We start from the raw sequence: 23,813 nt of genomic DNA on the forward strand, positions 1-23,813 counted from the left end.
TAGCCATGTCCGACTCTGTGCGACCCCATAGATGGCAGCCCACCCGGCTCCTCTGTTCACGGGATTCTCCAGGCAAGAATACTGGAGTGGGTTGCCATTTCCTTCTCTGAGGGGCCACTGACAAGGATACTACTCAAACTGAGTAAGGAGTCGGCAGGATGATCATCACGGCTGTTTGCTCAGGTAACTACATGGGAAAGGAGAATGACCTAAGCTCGTGAAGGACTGTTGACACAGGTTCAGAATTGACACTGATACTTGGAGACCTGGAGTGTCATTTTGAACTGTGGCTGGTTGGAACCTGAACTCTTTCAGTTTTTGGGTGAATTATTTTGCCTACTGCTTTTCAGAGCGTCTTTCCCCAAGTCTCAGATAGTTCCTTCTCATAAAGGCATGCCCTGGTCCTCTGCAGATTACTCGAGAAGAGCTTTTGACAGTGTCTCCTCTCTTGTTCTCTGCCCCACAAATTATAGCCATCATGGGGTCCTTGAGCTTCGATTTCTGGCTCCCCAACTCAGCGAGAGAGCCCACCAGGCTCTGTTCATGCACCCCCCCCCCTTTTGTTGTGGTCAGAAACTCCCTCTCCGTAGTAAAGTAGGCTGGTGTGATAGGAGGGCTCCTCTGGCTTGGTTTTCTTTGCTTAGTGATCACAGTCCTGTGTTGCCTGTTATCTAATCTCTGAAAACCTCTGTTTCTACTTGTCTGGTTTTTCAGGTTGCTTAAGGTGTGAGAGTAACTCTAGGCTCTGTTATTCCTTCTTGGAAGTGAAAAGTGAAAGTTAAGTCACTCAGTCATGCCTGACTCTTTGCGACCCGATGGGCTGTAGCCCACCAGGTTCCTCCATCCATGGGACTTTCCAGACAAGAATCCTGGAGTGAGTTGCCATTCCCTTCTCCAGGGGATCTTCCTGACCCCTGGGATCAAACCAGGGCCTCCTGCATTGCAGGCAGACTGCTGTCTGAGCCACAATGGAAGCTTCTTGCCCATTGTCTTGTTCTTTCTTGCCCAGAAGTAAAAGCCCTCTCTGATTTTGTTTAAGCTGACTGCTCCACCCTCATGGCACAACCTAAAGGTTGTAAATGACAGGTAAAGTATACGGTTGATGGTTGTGGTGAGTAACTCCTTGGACAATAAAGCAGAGGTCTATAGCTTAGCCAAGACTTATCCAAGACTTGCAAATTTTTCGGCTGAAACTGATAACTTTTCTGCCCAGTGGAAGTTCAGTTCAGTCGCTCAGTCGTGTCCGACTCTTTGTGACCCCATGAGTCGCAGCACACCAAGCCTCCCTGTCCATCACCAACTCCTGGAGTTCACTCAGACTCATGTCCATCGAGTCAGTGATGCCATCCAGCCATCTCATCCTCTGCCATCCCCTTTTCCTCCTGCTCCTAATCCCTCCCAGCATCAGAATCTTTTACAGTGAGTCTCCCTTTTACTAACGGATCTTATTGGAGGCTGGTTGGTGTCTTTGTAATTGATGTGAGTAACCCATTGGTTGAGGCTTGAAGATCCACCACCATGCTCCAATAGGGAGCAGCTGTGTGGGCTGACGTCAGAGTGTTTCCGGATTAGGGCTGTTTGGTCTGGCTGGCGGCTATGGAGAGTGTCTGATGGATGCAGGAGGCAAGGGAGTGTGTGACATTGGGGAAACCACAGAGGTGAGTGTAGGGTGTATGATAGTAGTGAAAGTGTTAGTCGCTCAGTTGTGTCTGACTCTTTGTGACCCCATGGACTGTAGCCCACCAGGCTCCTCTGTCCACGGAATTCTCCAGGCAAGAATACTGGAGTGGATAGCCATTCTCTTCTCTAGGGATCTTCTGGACCCAGGGATCAAACCCTGGTCTCCTGCATTGTAGACAGAATCTTTACCATCTAAGTCACCACAGAAGCATCAGGGGAAGCAGAATTCAGTGGCTGGGGAGCCAAGTAACCACACAGGGAAGGAAGATGCCAAAGGAGATGGGGCTGCTGGGACTGAGGCTCTGTGACGTCGTCTTGCCCAGGCCTGGAACAACAGAAGTTCTTTCTGAATGGGAGGGTGAGTGAGCCAGCTGAAGATGCAGAGTTGGGGGTTGCTGGAAGGAGAGCTGAGGAGCTAGGTTTATTGAGGACAACCTTTATTCCTTCCCTCCTGTGTCTGACCCCTCCCAAAGGGGGGATTTTGTCAGATTTTGGTTCAGAAGTTCACGAGCATCTTGCCTCCAAAGGAGGGCCAGGAAAGATGTCCTTCCAGTGTCTAGTGCAGACTTTCCAGAAAAGGCTTCCTCAGAGCACAGTTTTTTGAGGGGCATTTCCTCCCTTGTCAAATAAGCTTGGAAAACACTGCATCCACATCCCTATCTTGAAGAGCCATTAGCGTGTTGAAAGTTCTTAAAAAACTTGAAGCAATGAAGAAAGTGGTGAATTGTGCCTACCTTTCCCTCAGTTCAGAAAACGAAGATCATGGCATCTGGTCCCATCACTTCATGGGAAATAGATGGGGAAACAGTGAAAACAGTTTCAGACTTTATTTTTTTGGACTCCAAAATCACTGCAGATGGTGACTGCAGCCATGAAATTAAAAGACGCTTACTCCTTGGAAGAAAAGTTATGACCAAGCTAGAGGGTATACTCAAAAGCAGAGACATTACTTTGCTGACTAAGGTCCGTCTAGTCAAGGCTATGGTTTTTCCAGTGGTCATGTATGGATGTGAGAGTTGGACTGTGAAGAAGGCTGAGCGTCAAAGAATTGATGCTTTTGAACTGTGGTCCTTGGACTGCAAGGAGATCCAACCAGTCCATTCTGAAGGAGATCAGCCCTGGGATTTCTTTGGAAGGAATGATGCTAAAGCTGAAACTTCAGTACTTTGGCCACCTCATGCGAAGAGTTGACTCATTGGAAAAGACTCTGATGTTGGGAGGGATTAGGGGCAGGAGGAGAAGGGGACGACCAAGGATGAGACGGCTGGATGGCATCACTGACTCGATGGACTTGAGTCTGTGTGAACTCCGGGAGTTGGTGATGGACAGGGAGGCCTGGTGTGCTGCGATTCATGGGGTCGCAAAGAGTTGGACACGACTGAGCGACTGAACTGAACTGAACTTCCCTCGGTTTGCTCTGCCACGGGAAGCCCCACTATGGTAACCAGCTGTGGGGCAGTGGGCGGCACCAACCTTCAGTCTGTAACAGGAATCATGAGAGACCGTGGGTCCTTCTTTACATCATGCTCTCGACCAGGTCCATCATTCTGGTCTTTGTGTTTCTAGAGTCCATCTCACTCTTCCAGCTGGCCGGTGCCTTTGCATGAGCAGCCCGGCTGGTTCCTTGTCCTAACGGCGCCCCCATCCGCTCACTGCCCCCCCCAAACCCCACCTGGCTCTTCAGTGGCTGCCTCATCCTTGCCTCCACTCTCACCTCACCTGCTCGCAGAGGATTTCCTGACCACCCTGCATAAAGCTGGCCTCTGCAATTGTTTTCTTTAAAAGGATTCTCCTCTCCTGAAGTTAATTTATTTACTTGTCCTTCTGCTAGAATGAGATTTCCGGGAGAGCTGGGATCTTATCTCCTCTACTCTGGTTATGCCCACAGTCATCAGCTTCTTCGTACAATAGCTAATGGACATTGGGTCTATGGAAGTGACTCAGGTCCCTCCCTTGGAACCGGCACTGCTCTTGGAGCTTTCCCTGTGTTTTCTCATTTTTAAGACTTGTTGACTAGATTAATGAACACCCCCCCTCGCCACCGCCCCCCCCCCCCCACCCCCAGCTGCCCAATATGACTCTGGTCCACGGCTGGTCCTGCCTTGACTGTTCTGGCCAGCACTAGCCATCTTCCTCCATCACACCACTTACTGCTTGGGAACGTCATTCCCCATGCAGATCACGACTTACCTGTGGATTCCTTTCTTATCGACAGTTAAAATTAATTTGGTGGTTTTCTAAAATACCAGCTTTACAACTTACTTTCTAATGATTATTGTAGGTTTGCTGCCAAAAGGAAGTTTCTGAATTGTGCTGCAGTGTTGCTGAGAAGCCCTTCACTGGGCTGGTCACACCTAAACAGGGCCTCCTTGGTGGCAGGAATTCTCATTGACTCACCTCCATCACCAGGGGTTCACTGAGCATGTAACATGGGCCAGGCACTAGGCAGGGTGCTGAGGGCAGCATTGAACAGACACGTATCACCCTGGAGACCCCATGCATACATCCTAGAGGAGTTTTTTGGTGGTTCTGCACATCCTGTGGTGTTAACCCACGACTGAGCATTCATTCATTCATTCATTCAATCAATCACTGACTTATTCATGGATGTTTAAGTGCCAGCCAGGTTCTAGGGATTCTGCTTGGTGTAGGCATACAACAGTGAGTGTCAGCAGACACATAACTCTCCAGACAGGGTAGAGGGGAATGGACAGAGAGCCATAAGGCACATCAAGCTGTATAAGGGAGTTTGCTAGAGTTGGGGTACCCGGGCAGGCTTCTATGATCTGACAGATGAAGAGATGTCCACTGGACATAGTGGGCTGCTTTTGTCGACGTTGGGAACAGAAGTGCCCTGAGGTAAAAGGAAGCTGTGATGCTCTGGAAACCCAGAGAAGGCCAGTGATCTGGGAGCCAGGGCGAAGGGGCACCTCGTGGGTCCCTGTGGACAAATACAAGCTCTAACCATGGCTCTTTATTGAAACACAGACTTGCTTTCAGTGTAACTCAATCCTAGGCCTGCAGCAACCAGTTCCCCTTCCTAGGGGAGAGTGAGGCTGGAGACAGACATGCCCTTTGAAAGAGGCCGCTAGGAGGCCCTGCCCTGGGTGTCTGAAAGGAGGAGCGGAGGGCTGGTGGGCGAGCTGACCCTGAGTGCTGCAGGCTTGGAGGATAAACACCACCCGGAATAGGTTGTTGCCCACTGCCGCCTCTAAATCCCTCAGGCTCACAGTGAGACGACTGCATGTTCAAGGCAAACATTGATTCAGCTGCTGGTGGGAAGGGGTTCTGGGGTGGAGGGGGAGACGTGGGGAGGAGTAAACCTGGCAGGGGATGGGAGTTGGGGGAGGCCCACTCAAGGGTTAATCTCTCCTGCCTGTGTCTCTGCCCCTCTCTGCTGGCAGGCTGTATTTATAGACAGGATAATTGCAGAGGCTTTGAAAGGAGCACACTGGAAGAGAGGGGCTGGTGGGTGGGGGTGGGGAGGTCCCACCTGCTTCTGGGAGCTGTCCCTCCCACATCCTCCCTTTCTTCCTTCTTAAGGGACCCAGCTTGGGCAAACAGGGTTGCCCACCAACTCCCTATACTCCATCCCACCCCACTAGCAGTGTTTTCACAAGATGTTTAAATGCCTCACATTTAATCCCCCCAAACTGGGGCTGAGAGCAGTCATTTTCCTCCAGCTCAGGTAAGACCTTTTCTGAGCACCTTAGCTAAGGGGCCCTACACCTGAACCCCCACCAGCCATCCTCTAGAACCTCACCGTGTTTTTACTTCTTACCTAGCACTGATCATAATCACACAGTTATCTTATTATTATTATTATTTTCACTTGTTTTTAGTGTCTGCTTTGTCCACCTGATTTGAAAAACTGACTCATTAGAAAAGACCCTGATGCTGGGAAGGATTGAAGACAGGAGGAAAAGGGGATGACAGAGAATGAGATGGTTGGGTGGCATCACTGACTCAATGGACGTGAGTCTGAGTAAACTCCGGAAGTTGGTGATGGACAGGGAGGCCTGGTGTGCGGTAGTCCATGGGGTCGCAAAGAGTCGGATGTAACTGAAGTGTCTGCTTCATCTATCTTGTTTGCTGAATTGCCTGGCCTAGGATAGGTGCTCAAGAAATATTTGTTGAATAAATGAATCCTTATTTAACAGAATAGGAAACTAAGGCTTAGAGTGGTGAAGGAATTCTCTGGGTCACGTGAGATGTAAAGTAACTTAGCTGAAATTAGCTTTCATTCTGCTTATCTTAGGGATTCCCTGATGACTCAGCAGTAAAGAATCTGTCTGCAATGCAAGAGACTTGGGTTCAAATCCTGGGTTAGGAAGATCCCCTAGAGTAGGAAATGGCAACCCACTCCAGTATTCTTGCCTGGAGAAGCCCATGGACAGAGGACCCCATGGCGGGCTACAGTCCATGGGATTGACTGAGTGACTAAACCACCACCACCACTTGCTCGTCTTCAGAGCTTAAGGTCCTGCCAGTGGAATCTCAAACACAGGGCCCAGGCTACTAAGGTGAGTGAGTGACAAGGGTGCAGGGGTGTGTGTGTGTGTGTGTGTGTGTGTGTGTGTGTGTGTGTGTACACCCTGGCTAAAGGGGCCAATGCTGTTTAGTTGTGGCTAATTGTTGCTGGATCTTCCGATTTTTAGAACGAGCCAGAAATCTGGATTTTTATGTGAAATGTGCTGGATTTTAAATGCTGGCCACAAACCCACATTTAAAAAACACACCACCCAGAGGATGGCCAAGCCTAACACAGCTGAGAGCTGGATGGGGCCGTGGTCTGCAATCTCTGTTCTCAACTCACCTGCCTTGTGTTGAAAAGCAACATGAATAATGCTCATCCCTTTTATGGACACTGTACATTGGGCATTTCGTAGCCTTTCTTTACCTGATGTTTCATTGAGCAGTCACAGTGTTCCAGGAGAGAGGTCGGGGAGACTGGTCTACCCGTTTTAGGGATTAGCACACAGGGACCTGGGGGGACTCTTATGAAGCCACAGGGAAGTGGCAGTGAGTTCTCACTCTTGGGCTCCTTCCCATCTAGCCCAGTGTTGTCTGTCCTGCTGAGGACATCCTCTCCCCGTGGCTTTCATATCTCCTTCTCGACTTGAGATATAGGAGAGAGGCTTTGTGTGGTGAATGGGGGTGAAGAAATCCCACGCTGTGCCTCCCACAGGTCCGGGGTGCCCCCAACAGGATTTACTGCCAGCTCCTTGGAGAGTCGGAGAAGGCAATGGCACACCACTCCAGTGCTCTTGCCTGGAAAATCCCGTGGACAGAGGAGCCTGGTAGGCTGCAGTCCATGGGGTCGCTAGGAGTCAGACACGACTGAGGGACTTCACTTTCACTTTTCACTTGCATGCATTGGAGAAGGAAATGGCAACCCACTCCAGTGTTCTTGCCTGGAGAATCCCAGAGATGGCGGTGCCCAGTGGGCTGCTGTCTATGGGGTCACACAGAATCAAACACGACTGACGCAACTTAGCAGCAGCAGCAGCAGCAGCCGTGGAGAGTGGCCTGTGCTGCTGCTTGTTTGGAGAGGCAGTTTTCAAAATATTGTCAGTCTGAGCAATGATACAGCTCCATCAACATACTCTAATTCTTATGAGGCCTTAACAGTCGTCAGTGAACCCAGCAAGAGAAGGGGGACCCTTGGCTGGTCTGCAAACTCAGGTATGGTGCTGTGTTTCCGGTATTCAGCTCTGGGCCGCCCCAAGAGTGGAAGAGCACCAACTGACTGTTGAAAGAATGAATGAATGAATCCCCAAGTGCCCATGTGGTGGGCTGGGGGTGGGGAGGGGAATGGGACCTCTAAGTATGCTGTTTAACCATAGCTAGCTCTCATTGTGCACCTACATATCCCAGATACTGCTGTAAGCCTTTTCCATGTCTGTGGGGATAATCTGTAAATCTAGAAGGGTGACTGCCCTCGGTAAGTGCTGGGAACATGTTACCCATCAATGTTTCTTGTCATCTTCACAGCAGCAGGGAGACATTATCATCCTGGTTTCTACATGAGGGAGGCCAAGTCACAGAAAGGCCAAGCGACTTTGTCTAGGAAACCCAACCAGCAGCGGTGCACCCAAGACTTGAGCCCCCAGCTGGTAGACCCCCAAGCTCAGACTCCCATCCACCTGGGAATTGCAGAGCAGGGCGATTGCTAGAGAGACCGGAGGAGATCAGAGAAGTGGGGAAGGGTATCCCAAGAGTCAAGAAATGTGTGTGTGTGTGTGTGTGTGTGTGTGTGTGTGTGAACCAGGCATGTGGGAAAAGGCAGCGAGTGGGGCAGAAAAAAGGGCAAGTGTGAGTCGAATCAGAACCTGGTTCACGGCCCCCCTCCAGGCTGCCACCTTTCCTGCATGAACGTGATGGAAGCTGACAGATCCAGGATTAATCTAAAGGCTTCAGTTCTCTGAGTACCAGGTGGAAATTTGCCTCCAGCCCAGCCAGAGCGTGATTTGTAAGCGGGCCTTGACCTTGGCTGCCAGCCAGGCTTCGTACCCCCCTCCATACTTCTCCACGGAGGCTGCAAGGGCCAGGGGCCGCCTGCTGAGACAGGTCAAGAGGGTTTAAAAACAAGCAAGAAACAAGAGAACAGATCAATTTTTCTCAGTGAACTTAACGCTCTGTGAAGGAAGCCTGTAATTACATGAACATACGGGTGTGGGGAGGGACCCATAGCTGCCTGTCTGTGTGTCTCTCTCACTGTGTCCTCCCCATGGGTGGTCTGGAACCTTTTTCAGTATATGTCCCTACGGCTCATTTAGGTGAGGAAGGTGAGAAAAGGCAGGTGCTTTCCAGTTCTTTTTGCTCACGGCCCGCAGCAAGAGAAACCTCTGATGTCATCACGTAGTGCACAAACACAAACGGTGGCGCCGTCTCCGCAGCCCCCGAGGGGCCAGTCCCGGGATCCAGGGCTGCTGGGGGGTCTGGTTGGGGCCACAGCAAAGCCCGGCCCTCACCTTCAAGGAGGCTGAACTGATGCAGTCGTATCAGGAGATGAGTTGGAGAGAGTGGTGCTTTGAGCCTTCTCCTGCAGCAAGCCAGGCCAACTAAATCTGGGAAGGCGCTTAACGTGGGATCAGGGTAGGTTAACTTCAGTTCTCCTCATCTGATGGTCTAAGGTGACTGTGACTGTTTTGGCCAATGAGCTGCAACAGTAAGACTTTTGAGGGCTTCTGGGAAAGGTGTTTCCTTCCTGATAAGTGAGAAGTATGGAAGGAAAAAGCCATTTGTGCTGCTCTCTTTTTAAAAGAAATTATCATTTATATATTTTAAAGATTATTGTGCATTTATAGTTATTTCAAAATATTGGCTATAATTCCCCATGTTGTACAAAGTATCCTTGGATTGCAGGTTATTGAGGTACCTATTGCTGATACCTCTTAATCCCCTTCCCCTATGTTGCCCCTCCCCCCTCCCCTCCACCCCGCACCCCTGGTAACCACTGGTCTGTTTTCTATACCCGTGAGTCTGCTTCTTTTATTGTTAAATCCACTAGTTTGTTGCATTTAAAAAATTCCACACATAAGTGACTTATTTCACTTAGCATAATGCCCTCAAAGTCTATCTGTGTTGCTGCAAATGGCAAAATTTCATTCTTGTTTTCATGCTGAGTAGTAGTATTCCATTGTCTGTGTGTTTGTATCACATCTTTTTTTATCCAATCATCTGTTGAGGGACGTGTAAGTTGCTTCCGTATCCTGACAATTGTAAATAACGCTACTGTGAACATTGGGGCACATGTAACATTTCAAATTAGTGGTTTTGGTTTTGGGGGGATATGTAACCAGGAGTGGAATTGCTGGGTCATATGATATTTCTAATTTTAGTCTTTTGAGAAACATCTGTATTGTTTTCCATAATGGCGGTCCTAATTTATCTTCCCATTAACAATATATGAGGGTTCCCGTTTATCCACATCCTTGTCAACATATGTTATTTGTGTTCTTTTTGATGATATCTATTCTGAAAAGTGTGAGATGATACCTCATTGTGGTTTTGATTTGCATTTCCCTGATCATTAGCGACATTGGGCATCTTTTCATAGGCTGTTTTCCATCTGCATTTCCTCTTTGAAAAAATTCAATTCTTCTGTCCATTTTTTGATCAGGCTTTTTTTTTTTATGCTGAGTTGTATGAGCTGTTTATGCTGCTGCTCTCTTTTTTGAATAGTGTTTTGGACACCATTGTGTGATGATAAGACGGTTGGAATATGGCAGCCATGGTACAATTAATGAGGGGAATGCAATATTAATATAAGGAGAATGGCAGAGGATTGATGGAACTAGGTCCCAAAGATATGGACAAGCTGGGGTACTTACCCTGGAACCACCTACCTCTACTTCTTATCTGCTGCTGCTGCTGCTAAGTCGCTTCAGTCATGTCCGACTCTGTGCGACCCCATAGACGGCAGCCCACCAGGCTCCCCCGTCCCTGGGATTCTCCAGGCAAGAACACTGGAGTGGGTTGCCATTTCCTTCTCCAATGCATGAAAGTGAAAAGTGAAAGTGAAGTCGCTCAGTCATGTCTGACTCTTAGTGACCCCATGGACTGCAGCCTACCAGGCTCCTCTGTCCATGGGATTTTCCAGGCAAGAGTACTGGAGTGGGGTGCCATTGCCTTCTCAGCTACTCCTTATATAGGAAGTAATATTTGTCTCTATAGTTTAAGCCACTGTTGGTCATATTGCTTCTCTTGCAGCTGAAGTAATCCGAACTGATTTAGAAGCATAAACTGGGGGGCTGTATTTCTGGGTTTTAGGAGGTCCAGACTTTTGACCCGTGTCCTAGAAACAATGTTGGTGATTCTGAACAATGGGTTGGCTTGCGTCTTGCTTCTTTTGTGTAACGGAAGTTAGTGTGACCCCTCATAGCATTGGCTCGGGGTGCCTATTCTGTGGTGTGTTTTGCTCTATTTGATTTCCTTGCTGCTTTTCCATTTCATAAGAAGAATATCAAATCATTTTGAATTCCCTCACTTTGAGGGAATTTCAGTTTCATTTTAAATAAAGTTGCCCTGGCTGAGTGTATTGAAAGAACTTCACATAAGGACCAAAGTACCCCAGGTTGATGGCAGAAAGAGGACTTACAAATAATTAATGTTAATTGCAAGTCTATATGCTTGACATAAAAAACTGAATTCTGGAACTCATTTTTATTTCATTGATTTATATATTTATGGTTATGGCAGTTCCATACTGTCTTAATTACTACAGTTTTGAAATAACTTTTGAAATTGGGAAGTATAAGTCCTTCCACTTAGTTCTTTTGCAGGATCATTTTGGCTATTCTGGATCCCTTGAATTTCCATATGAATTTTGGGATGAGATTGTCAATTTCTGCAAAAAGGCAGTAGAGATTTTGATATATAAAATCAATACATACTTTAAGGTGTACTGCCATCTTACCAATATTAATCTTCTGATCCCTAAACATGGGATGGTTTTCTATTTTTTACGTCTTTGATTTCAACAATGTTTTGTAGTTTTCAGAATATAAGCTTGCACTTCTTTTGTTAAGTTTATTCCAAAGTATTTAATTCTCTTTGCTTTTGTTAGTAAATCGTGTTGTTCTTAGTTTCAGTTTAGATTGTTCATTGCAAGTATATAGAAATGCAATTGATATTTGTATATTGATCTTACAGTCTTGCTGAAATCAGTTTTTCTAAGTAATTCTTTATGGGACAAATATTTTTTTCTCTTCTACTTGCTGTTGATCTCCAGCCTTATCTCTGTAAGGGCTGTTTTTTTTTTTCTAATTTTAATATAAGTAGACAGAATATTTGAAAAACATGTAAACCTGGTGAGACTAGACATTTGTCCCTTTTTTTTTTATTAGTTTCACTTTTGCTATGATTCTGAGATATGGAGCAAGATGGGGAATAACCTTAGGTATTTGGGGTTCAGAAAAAGCCACGTCAGTGTATCTGTCACTGAGACTGTTTGCCCAGGTGAAGGGGTGCCAGCAGCTTTCCCGGAGAGGCTCTCTCCTGTGTCGGTGTGGCTGGGAGTGAGGAACACAGCTGCCACCCAGTTCTCAATGTTTGTATCAACTAGTGTTGCATGTCTGCTATAAGTTTGGCACTTATATTCATGACTCCTTAAAATGTTCTGGATGGTAGATGATGATAGCTCTGTTTTACAGGCAACAAAATCAAGTCTCAGGGAAGGTCAAGAACTTTCCTGGTTCAGTTCAGTTCAGTCTCTCAGTTGTGTCCGACTCTTTGTGACCCCGTGGACTGCAGCACACCAGGCCTCCCTGTCCATCACCAACTAGCGGAGCTTGCTCAAACTCATGTCCATCGAGTTGATGATGGACAAAATCAAAAGCTGAGAACTGGTTTCTTTGACTTCCAAACCTGCCCTCTTCCTGCGGAGCCGCTCAGCCTCTCGAGCCCTGGGTTGGGGAGGTTTGCTCAGTTCTACCTCCTGCAGCCGGTGCCTCCCAATTGTCCTCTGAAAATTCTCTGCAGGCAGGATGCATGTGTGCATGGTGCTCCTTGATCTGCCTTCTAGCACCTTTTTGCAAAGCATCTTTAACTCAGCTCTTGCCCTGATAGCCAGTGCTTTCTGTCTTATTCAGCACTTTCCTGGGAGCTGGGAGAGCAGGGATGGGAAACGTGAAACACACTCCCTCCTGCTCTGAAAGTTCTACCATCAATTCTCTACATAGGTTGGCAGATGAGCATTCTCCTTTGTGTTTGAGCAAACTGGCCTGTTGGATTCAGTTTTGTAAACAGGAGAAACCCATGGCCATCCTGCCAAGACCTGGGCGTGGCTGGTAATACGTGGCCACCTAGAAATGCAGCTGGGACATAGTTAGGTCTCAGACACATCTGTTGAATGAATTCTGGTCCTTGCCCAGCACTAGGATTACAAGGAGATGAAACCTGTTAATGATTTTCAAAATGAGAGGCAGTCCTATTTGAATATGTGGTAGGACTCTGTTATAGTAGGTCCCACCTTCATAAACTCATCTGTCTGTTGAGTGAACAAATGATTTATTGCTTTCTGAAGTGGTGACAGGGACAGACCAGCCAGTGAGTCTGGTATTCAGAGAATTCAGAATTTAGAGGGGGAAAGTGAAGTCGCTCAGTTGTGTCTGACTCTTTGCGACCCCATATACTGTAGCCCATCAGGCTCCTCCGTCCATGGAATTTTCCAGGCAAGAGCACTGGAGTGGATTGCCATTTCCTTCTCCAGGGGGTCTTCTTGACCCAGGGATTGAACCTGGGTCTCCTGCATTGCAGGCAGACGGGGTACCATCTGAGCCACCAGGGAGGCTCTTAGAGGGGGAAAACGGACAGAAAGTAAGCAGTTTGTCGCAGGTAGCCAGTCCTGGGCACTGTCATCTTCTGTCACCATGCGGCTTTTCTTGACTAAACCAAAGTCTTGCCTGCTTTCTCCTCTCCTCAGCTCTCTCTGTTACCTCCTCACTCCTGGCCACCCTTCTCTCCTCAACCCTGGGCATAAGTTTACCCTTCTTCCTGCAGCAGGGGCTCCAGGCAAACATTCCTCACAAGGCTCTTGTTCATCTCTGTCCGCAAGTCACTCCCCTGCCTGTCTCCACCCATAAATTCTGGTGGAGCTTCCCTTGGTCAGAATGGGCTCTACAGGGCACTTTTACCACCGGAAGGGTAGTTCTGGGGAGAGATTGCCATATACAAGTATAATTTTGTCAAATGTATTTATTTACTTATTGGCTGCGCTGGGTCCTCATTGCTGCGCAAGGGCTATTCTCTAGTTGTGGTTAGTCGGGGTGGGGCTCCTCTCCAGCTGTGCACATGGGCTGGGCTTCTCCTTGCAGAGGCTTCCCTTGTTGTGGAGCCTGAGCTCTCCGGTGCGCATGCTTCAGTAATTGCAACACTCCGGCTCTAGAGTGCTGGCTGAGTAGTTGCCCTGTGGCTGGCTTTAGTTGCCCTGTGGCATGTGGGATCCTCCTGGACCAGGGATCGAACCTATGTTCCCTGAATTGGCAGACAGATTCTTAATCACTGGACCACCGGGGAAGTCCTGAAAAGTACCATTTTAGGCTTAATTCTTCCTGAGTAAATTGCATGTGACTGAGTTCCTGTCCCTGGTCAGGGAAGCCTGGCGTACTGCAGTCCACGGGTTTGCAGAGTCGGACACGACTGAGTGACTCAACTGACTGAACTGAACTGAGCTCCTGGCCCTGGAGGGAAACATTTTTAATGTTTATTTTCATCACTGACCCTTCACTGAATGTGTCTTTAAGGACATTTGGTGGGTCAGATACAGGGCCAGGGGCTGGAGATGTATGTGATCAGTTCCCCCCCGTTCTTGAACTTTTGGGGAGATAGGAAGTGCTATCAAATAATAGTTGATAGGATATGGAATCGTAGAATCTTAAGATTAGGAGGGACCTTATCATTTATTCTAATACTTTTCAAACTTCTCTGATCATGACTAACAATTTAAAATTTTATGTTTTTTACATGTCCCAGTATACATGCATATACTTGTTAGGATGCCTTGGAATGTAGCCTACCAGGCTTCTCCGTCCATGGGATTCTCCAGGCAAGAATACTGGAGTGGGTTGCCATTTCCTTCTCCAGATTAAATAAATGTATAACAAATGTTGTACAAGGTCAAATTACACTTAATATGCCTATATTTTCTATTTTATTTCATTTAAAAATACTGACCCTACAACTCACGAAACTCATTTTTATGACTCAATATCACAATATAAAGTTTCACACTTCAGTTTGAAAAGTACTAATCTAGCAGTAACCTGGAGCTTATGCTTTATCCAGTTGTCAAGCACTTGTCTAGCATTTGTGGGATTTCTCTGGTGAGCAGGAATTCAGTACTAACCTAGGAGGTCAATTCTATCTTTGAATACTTTTGTCTGTTTAAAAGTTTTCTTCTGACTTTAGTCTTCCACATACCACTCATTCTTTTTTTAATTTTTAAAATTTTTATTTGGTGGATAAGTGCTTTACAGTGTTGTGTTGGGTTCTGCCATACAACAATGTGAATCAGCCATGAGTATACATATGTCCCCCTTCCTCTTAAACCTCCTTCCCACCCCATCCCACCCCTCTAGGTTGTCACAGAGCAGCATTACAACGTATACATTTCAGTATGTAAAATAGATAGCTAGCGGGAAGTTGCTGTATAATGGCTCATTTATATTCCATGTAAAATCCCCCTAGACCAGTGACTGTGCTCTCTTGCATTTCTTGGTCTTTTATAATGTTGTAACTCTGGATCAGTAGTGTGCTTGAGTCAGTGTGCACCAGCTTATGATAGCCAATTTCCAAATTCTAGGAGATTTGTGAATCAATTATTAACGTCTTGATTAAAAATTAAATTCAATGACTTACAGATTTATTAAACCTAAAGGAAAGAACTCATCACTTTATTTTACTACATCTGACTCTTACTATGCTCTTGAAGTTGTGTCTATTGAACTTGTATGGTAGAAAGACCATACTGCTGCTGCTGCTGCTGCTAAGTTGCTTCAGTCGTGTCCGACTCTGTGCGACCCCATAGACGGCAGCCCACCAGGCTCCGCCGTCCCTGGGATTCTCCAGGCAAGAACACTGGAGTGGGTCGCCATTTCCTTCTCCAATGCATGCAAGTGAAAAGTGCGAGTGAAGTCGCTCAGCCGTGTCCAACTCTTAGTGACCCCATGGACTGCAGCCTCCCAGGCTCCTCCGTCCATGGGATTTTCCAGGCAAGAGTACTGGAGTGGGGTGCCATTGCCTTCTCCGGAAAGACCATACAATGGAATGCTATTGCCCATCTCTTCCCAGCTCTGTGCTCAATGACATCACATAGGTAGCTTGAAATCGGCCATGGTGGGGGCATTTACACCATGAAAATTGGCATATATAACAGTCCTCCACCCCCCAGGAAAGCCAGCTGTTTGGGACTTCCCAGCACACCACTGCTCTGCAGTACCATTTGAGTTCCATTTCAGCTACAGCACTTGGTAGCTGTGTGACTTGAACGAGTCAGTTAACATCTCTGTGGTGCAGTTTCTTTGCACGATGCCCATATTTCTAGGGTTGCTTTGAGGATTAAATGAATTCATGCATATGAAGTGCTTAGAACAATGCCTCTGTAGGTGTTAGCCTAGCCGTCATCTAGGCTATTTGCTGCTAAATTATTCCATCCTCCCTGGAAAGCTATGGTTTCCAGAAATCCCTCAGTCTGGTCACCCTCCCGTCTTGCTTTCACCTTTGACATATGGATTTATCTTCTCTCCAGCCAGATCACAGGGCCCCTGACATAGAGGTGGTTGCCTTTTTCTTTGCAATCTCTAGGTCCAAGCCTTGGGTTGGGTGCAGGGTGGAAGCTCAATCTCTTTGACGAATGGAAGGCCTCAGGGGGCTCTGGCTGCTCCCAGCATGGTGCCCTGCTCCCAGTGGAGGTTTCTGGGCTTGGCTGGTTGATATGAGGAGAATAAGTGTTTTGGTGGAGGCAGCCCTGAGCTGGCTAGCAGTCTCAGACAGCCCAGCTGCCATCCAGGTGGTTGGCCTATAAATCACTAGGCCTTACCCTCCCTGCAACTCGATAAAGCTGAGGTATAAACAGCATCTTGTGTCAGTGATGAAGCATCTGGCACCTCCCTCCGCTCTGGACGAGGCCTCATGGAGCTTGTTTAGGCCCTGATTCTTTCTTGCACACAGCTGCTGTGCTATTTGAAGTCGGGAGACTCTCCTGCCTCACATGGTGCCTGTATTTTACCATTAGGGATTTATTTTTTGAGGGTGAACAGTGCTTTCTTTGTAAGGTTTTGTTTTAAAATGGTGGTGCCTTGGGAGAGTGGTGTCTTACTCACCCTCTAGAATCTTAGTGTGAATGTGCTTATCAGCCACCTTGTTCCTGCTCCACTGCCATCTCTTATCAAAGAGGGCAGCAACCCCAAACATGTTGGAGGCAGCACTCCGGAGTGTTGATTCCCAAACCTGGCTGCACTTTTAGAGTCACCAGGAGATGCTTTTGCTTAATTAGAAAAATTTTAATTTGATAACTGTTGACCACCCCCCCCAAAGTAAATGTCACCCATACAATCTCATTATTTAAATATATGTTTCTGTATATTAGTAAGAAACAGAAATTTCCAACTCAGCTGTTTTTTAAACTTAGGTTTCTGTTTGGCTGTGCTGGGTCTTTGCTGCTGTGAGGGTCTGTCTCTGGCTGCGGCAAGCAGGGGCTGCTCTTTCGTTGCAGGGTGTGGGTTTCTCGTTGCTGTGGCTTTTCTTGTGGAGCTCGGGCTCTAGGCTGTGAGGGCTTCAGGAGCTGCAGCACGTGGGCTCCGTTGTTGCAGCTCCCAGGATCCAGAGCTCAGGGCCAGTTGTTGTGGTGCATGGACTTAGTTGCTGCTCGGCATGTGGGATCTTCCCGAACCAGGGATTGAACCCATGTCTCCAGCATTGGCAGGAGGATTCTTTAACCACTGAGCCACCAGGGAAGCCCTTCTCCCTCAACTTATCCACTTCCATCCTGGAGAGTCTTTAAAAAGCAATGATTTCCTGGGTCCTTCCTTAAACCTTAAACCTGGACTTCCCTGGTGGCTCAGACAGTAAAGTGTCTGCCTACAATGAGGGAGACCCAGGTTCGATCCCTGGGTTGGGAAGATCCCCTGGAGAAGGCAGTGGCACCCCACTCCAGTACTCTTGCCAGGGAAATCCCATGGACAGAGGATCCTGGTAGGCTACAGTCCATGGGGTCGCAAAGAGTCAGACACAACTGAGAGAATTCACTTCACTTCACTTCCTTAAACCTACAGAGATGGAATATTCTGGAGAAGGAGTCAAGAATCCTTAAAAATACTCTCGTCCAGTGACTCCTGTTGTACAGACAGGTGTGGGAAGAAGTGAAGAAGCGGATTGAGGTACTTATCATAGTGATAAGTACCCTATTTGATCCATTTTCATCCAGGGCTTGGTGCATAGCCGCACACAGTCAGTGCTTAATCAGTGATCTTTAAACTGCAAGAGGCTAGGAGTTGGACAGACCTGGGTTTGAGTCTAAGCTCTGCCGCTTCCTGTTTACCCCAGGCGGGTGACTTCCTTTTCATCTGGGAAATCAGGATGATAATGTGCACAAGAACAGGGCCAAGGGCAGGCAGTCGGAAGACAGGGTGAGTCCCTGGTGCTCCTGTTTCAGTTACTTAGGGGCAGCCGGACGCCTCCTTCAAGCACTGGCCTTACCCTGCAGCCACAGGTCTTCCGGTACTGCCTGCAGGCTGTGTGCACAGAAAAAGCTACAGACACCGGCCCTGCTGGGATCGATCCCATCACTGCCTGCCTGTGGCTGGATTGATCCGATACCTGCTTGATATCTGCAATTAGGAGACCGACTGAAGCTAATTTCCAGCTTGACCTGCCACCCCGCTCCCGAGGATGGTGCGGGAGGTCGCCTTCAAGGAAGGCGAGAGACTAGAGGGCACTTGCAGAGAAAGGGGAGGGCGTTCCGTGGGGGTGGGAGTGTGTGTGTGTCTCCTGCCACCTTCACACACAAGGGAGGGAGCTGGGACCTCCTTCCCTCCCTCTTACTGTGCCGGGTTGACGCCTGCCCTTCCCAGTCCTTTTCCGTCTGGTGTCGATGGACGTCTTCTTGAACAGGGGGACTTTGGCGAGCTTAGGGGAGGGGCAGCACAAGCATCAGCCAGCCTTTGTGTCTGCACTGTGTGGCCTCCTTCTTTCGCGAGAAGGGGGTAGGCTTGTGTTGCTTCAGGGATTTGGTTTCTAGCTGAGATCTCTGGGAGAACTCCAGAGCCAATTCTTGGAGTGGGGAGAGGTGGAAAAGAGTGCGCTGCTCTGGGCTGCCTATTTTGGGGCTTAGTTGGTCTAGGAATTGAGGCTCTCTAAGTTTGTTTCTTTATCTGTAAAATGGGATGTGCCGAGTTGCTTGCAGCCCTAAGGACTGTAGCCCACCAGGCTCCTCTGCCCATGGGATTCTCCAGGCAAGAATACTGGAGTGGGTTGCCATGGCTTCCTCCAGGGGATCTTCCCAACTCACAATTCGAACCTGTGTCTCTTATGTCTCCTGTACTGGCTGCTGCTGCTAAGTCGCTTCAGTCGTGTCTGACTCTGTGCGACCTCAGAGACGGCGGCCCACCAGGCTCCCCCGTCCCTGGGATTCTCCAGGCAAGAACACTGGAGTGGGTTGTCATTTCCTTCTCCAATGCATAAAAGTGAAAGTGAAGTCACTGAGTCATGTCCAGAGGGTTCTTTACCACTAGTAAAATGGGATAACGATATCTATTTTACAGAGGGGTAAGGATTCAGTGAGCTAATAGGAAAAGAAGCTCATACAGTCCTTGAAATATAGAAGCTGCTCAGTGAAAGTGAAAGTCAAAGCCGCTCAGTTGTGTCCAACTCTTTGCGACCCCATGGGCTATACAGTTCATGGAATTCTCCAGGCTAGAACACTGGAGTGGATAGCCGTTCCCTTCTCCAGGGCATCTTCCCAACCTGGGGATCGAATAAATGGTAACTATTGTGGGTGTTAATTTTTTCTCAGTTCCTCCTCTGTTCTGACTCTCCCCTCATTTTAAAGTATCTGCAATCATGTCGTGTCTTGCAGTCTGTATGCACACTTTACGTGTGCTATTTTGCTCCCCTCCTCCACCAAGAACTGTTATTAAATCAGTGATGACTTTTATGACTAAGTTTCTCAGATCTGAGAAAATGTAGCGGCAGAGTTCTGTTTCCCAGCCCTCAGTTGGATTAAAGTAATACACAGGTTTGTTTGGCCAATAACTCTTTTTTTTAAAAGGGGAGATTGCTGCTGCTGCTGCTAAGTCGCTTCAGTCGTGTCCAACTCTGTGCGACCGACCCATAGACGGCAGCCAGCAAGATGTAAAAAATGTGTTCATAGCTAATGAAGGTGGTGTTAAAGAAAGGGGAAGTTTTGCAGAAAATTAGGCAACTCTGTAAATCTTCTCAAGGAGCAAAGGATTTAGGAACTTCTCTGATCTGGGCATCTCCAGGACCTGTGTTTCTTGCTGCATCTTACTCACCCCCTGCCTCTTTAGAGCAGCCCGTCTCCTGTGGGGTTATCTGTCCTACAGGTCCTAGTAGAGTCTGAAGGATGAGGTGTCTGCAAATTTGTGGCCAGTATCTTGGCTCCCCACACACAGGCCAGTGTATAAACACATTCAATTAAAATTTAAAAAAAATAAAGCTTAATTCCTAAGACATTAGGAAATAGCAAAATGAGGTGTAGTTCTGGCCCGTCCATTCGTAACGACCACATAGGAATTTGAAGATGTCTTAAATCTTCCCTGTTTCGTATGCGAGTGTGCGTGCATGTGGGCTGTGCAATTAGGAGACTGGATGTTCCTAAGAGAATCTCCTATTGGAATCACTCCAGAGAATTAGCACCTTGCTGCCGGCATCCAGCAGCCAAAGGAAGCTTGCAAGCCTGCTGTGGGTTCCAGGTGCTAGGCTGTAAGTGGCATCCTTCTGGGGTCTTGCCTTTGATGTCCTCATTTTCAGCAGGGTGGGAAGCGGACGGTGCTTTCACCAGAGTGAAGCCCTGTAGGCTGATGATGCAACTCTTACTGATTCTTCCACCACCACCTTAGCTAGGAGCTGACACTTGTTGAAGGCTTGCTGTGTAGCAGGTATTTTGCTCAACATGTAACTTGCAATTCCTAATTTGATTCTCACGGTATTCCCATTAGAGAAATTCTATATCATAAACAGCATTTTGCAGATGAGGAAATATAATACCAGAAGCCTTGGTTTTTGATTCCCAAGTCAACCTGACGCCACTTGCCCGAGTTTTCTCTGTCAAGATTACTGCCTCTGGTAGCCCGGATAAGGGTGCTGAGCATGTGGGTAGATGTGCTGGGAGGGGTCTGGGGGGGTCCTGAGCTGTGAGTGTTCTGTCTGAGCCTGGCTCTGCCCTGGGTAGTCCCTACCTAGTTTTCTCTAAGGGGTGCTCAGCGCGTGACTCCAGGAAGCACCAGGCACATCTTGGTCTATGGCAAAAGACGGCACACTTGTAAAAGGCCAGATGCTATTTTTGGCTTTGCAGGCATTACAATCTCTGTTGCAAATACTCACCTCTCCTGTTGTGGTATGAAAGCTGCCACTCGTAGATGAATGGACAGGGCTGTGTGCCATTGACAAAACCAGGTGACATGTTGTAGAGTGCTGACCTCGGGTCTGTGGCAGTCAAAGGGGTGACAGTCACAGACAACCGGGTGGAGGATGCCCCTCTGGAGGGGTTCACTGAGTGAGCCCTGCTTTTTGATGACTGAAGAATACTTCTGAGGGGGAGAGAATGGTCAGCTGGATTGAATGAAGCTTGCGAGTGTGTGTGTGTGTTTTAGGGCTTGGAGATGGAGGCGGTGGGGAGTATGTATATTTACTCGCATAAATGAATCACATTGCATATTAAAACCATCCTGGTTTCATAATCCTTATGAAAACAAAAGCAAAAATGTCAGCATTGTCAGGAGGGCCTTGCAGGTGGGGAAGGATGGTGTAACTCAAGGGCTCCCCGAGTTTCAGTTGTCTTTGGTGGGAGAGGGGTTCCCTGTGGTCACTGAAACACTGATCCCAGGGATGCGCTATTCCTCCCTTTAAAGCTTAGGTCCTAGTGCAGGCAAACATCTTCCTTAGTCCTTCTCGACGCAGCCCAAAGATGCAGAGATTCAAGATTTTGAGTGCATTCAGAGGAAGCCAAAGGAAAACAATGCAGTTAAGGCCCCAAATAGCACATGCAGATTCTAACCCTAGCCCAGCCAGCTTGTCCTCATGGGTCTCCGAGTCTCTCCTGTTTTATACTCTCTTCTGATACCTTCTAATTAAGTCTTGCTTCAGGCCCAAGGGTACCGCCCTCCCTAGGTCATCCCTGGTACATAGGGTTTGTCATTACAAATGACCTACCGAGGGGACCTCATTCTCAACATCCAAAGGAGGGCCCACAGACATGAGATGCCAATTAGCTTGACATGAATTTTAAAAAAGCATTGTAAGTAGCACAAGGAAAATACAGTACATGTAGAAAGAAAGAAAATAAAAATCAGGTGTAGTCCTTCCATCCAGGGAGGACACCGCACGTGCTGGAGCGTTGTTCGCTGTGCCCTTTCAGCAACGTGCTCCTTGTCTTTCTTGAAACCCCAAGTATAAATCCACACAACAGTGATGACGTGCAGTAATAGAAGGGTCATTCCGTCCAAGCAGAATCAGCACTAGGAGGTGTTCGGTGAGTGGGGACTGGAGGGGAGAGAGACAGCAGGGCCGTACAGGGCGGTGCTTGCAGGGGGCTGTGCCTCTGCTGCTTTGTGGACGCTTTGCAGGGGAACCGGTGAGGAGGGGGTGGGCTGGGCGTGCACAGCTGTCTGAGGGGCCCTCGCCTTCTCTTCCCTTGGAATGGAGGCAGCAACTGTGCTGCCAATGGAGATGGGCTCAGGATGGGCACCGGGGCCGCCTTCTCATTCTCTGCAGCTGCCCGTCCACCCTGGTCAATGATGCTTGTCCATCACTGCTGAGATCCAAGTCCAGCCATGTGCGAGGGGAACATCTGTTCCCGAGGCTGCAGGGCCCTGCAGTCCTGAAGCCAGAGTGACCGCAGGAGCCGAGCATGGGATCAGTAGTAGTGTGTGTGCTGTGGGCGTGGAGAGCAGGTGCTGAGGGTGCCACGTGGAGGGCACGCTGGCTGGTGCCATTGAGGGCCCTGCCTCTTCCCCTCTCGGCAGCTGGCATAACCGACCCACTGGATGCTGGGGCTCATGGGTCCCCTGGGGCAGGGTCTGGCAGAGGGATGTCGGCACTGGCTCTCCTTGGGAGCTGAGCAGGCGGTGCGTAGAAAGTGGAGCGTAGAAGGTGTTTGTCTCCTGATCTCTGTGCCACTCGGCGTCGGCGGTGGAACAGAGGATGAGTTTCTCCTGGTGCCGCATGATGAGGGCTTTATGGACACAGTTAGCTTCAGAGACCAGGTGTTCACAGCACGGCCTGTTTCCGTCTCTTTCATTAGTTCTGCCTCCAGTGCCGCACGGATAGCACAGGGGATGAGAACCTGTGCTCTGGAGTTGAACTAAAGTGGGTTCAAACACAAGCTCCTGTGTGTGCTGGCCGTGTGACCTTGCACAAGAGATGAAATCTCTCTGTGCCTGTTTCCAGCTTTGAGGACGAGGATAACAATGCCTGGTTTGGGATGTGCAGGAAGGGTAAGTGGAATTAATCACCCAGCCGCATCTGCAGCTGCCAGTAGGGTATGCGTTGATTGCTTCCTTTCTCTCTTGATTTTGTTCACATCTACTGACTCTTTGAGGTACCCAGGGCATCTGCCATTCAGGAAATGATCAAGGTCAGTGGCTTTAAGCTCCCTGGTTGATCTGGTGATGGCCATCTGGTCACTACCACTCACTGTTAACCCTGGTGGCCTATTTCCCAGGCCTTAAGGGTATGAGAGTGCTGGAAGGTCACGTGGATGGCCATGACCTGTTTCCCTTCCTGCTGCTTGACTTTACCTGTTACCCGGGACCTCAGCCCTGTAGAGTCTCGCCATGCTTGACGGGAGTGGCTGGGGGCAGGGGTCTTGATCTGTGGTGTCAGAGCTGGTCTGCAGTCTCAGAGCTCTGTGGCTGTTTCTGGTTCCCCTGAGTCCACAGGCTCCCTCACCAGGCTCCCCCACTGTTTGCTGGTGGATGCCACCACCTTCCCAAGGTCTCTCTCCAGGGCTGTCCATCCTTTCTCTGAAAGTTCTTGGGCCATCAAGGCTGTCCCCTCTCTGCTGAAGCATGCCTTGGTGGGAGTAGGGTAAGTAAGTAAGTGTTAGTCGCTCAATTGTGCCTGACTCTTTGTGACCCCATGGACTGCAGCCCACCAGACTCTTCTGTCCATGAGATTTTCCAGGCAAGGATACTGGAGTGGGTTGCCATTTCTTTCTCCAGGGGGTCTTTCTGACCCAGGGATTGAACCCAGGTCTCCTGCACTGCCGGCAGATTCTTTACCGACTGAACTATGAGGAAAGCCTACAAGGAGTAGGGTAAGAGCTGAGAATTTCTTTGGATGTAATTTTGGGGTCACCCTCAGCTGGGAGGTAGTGTCCTAAAGCCATTCTGCATCTCAGCTCTTTTCTTGAGATGTCTCTCTTCACTTTTTTATTTCCAACATCCCCACTG

At 48.4% G+C, this 23,813-nt stretch overlaps 1 pseudogene; it reads right to left on the reverse strand.

The window, feature by feature from the left end:
• LOC138444252 (cyclin-dependent kinase 1-like) overlaps positions 1-23,197 on the reverse strand; it is a 41,914-nt pseudogene extending 18,717 nt beyond the window's left edge.
• Positions 23,198-23,813: the final 616 nt, after the last annotated feature.

The sequence above is a fragment of the Ovis canadensis genome, chromosome 7 (genome assembly GCF_042477335.2).
Source record: "Ovis canadensis isolate MfBH-ARS-UI-01 breed Bighorn chromosome 7, ARS-UI_OviCan_v2, whole genome shotgun sequence".
Taxonomy (NCBI): domain Eukaryota; kingdom Metazoa; phylum Chordata; class Mammalia; order Artiodactyla; family Bovidae; genus Ovis; species Ovis canadensis.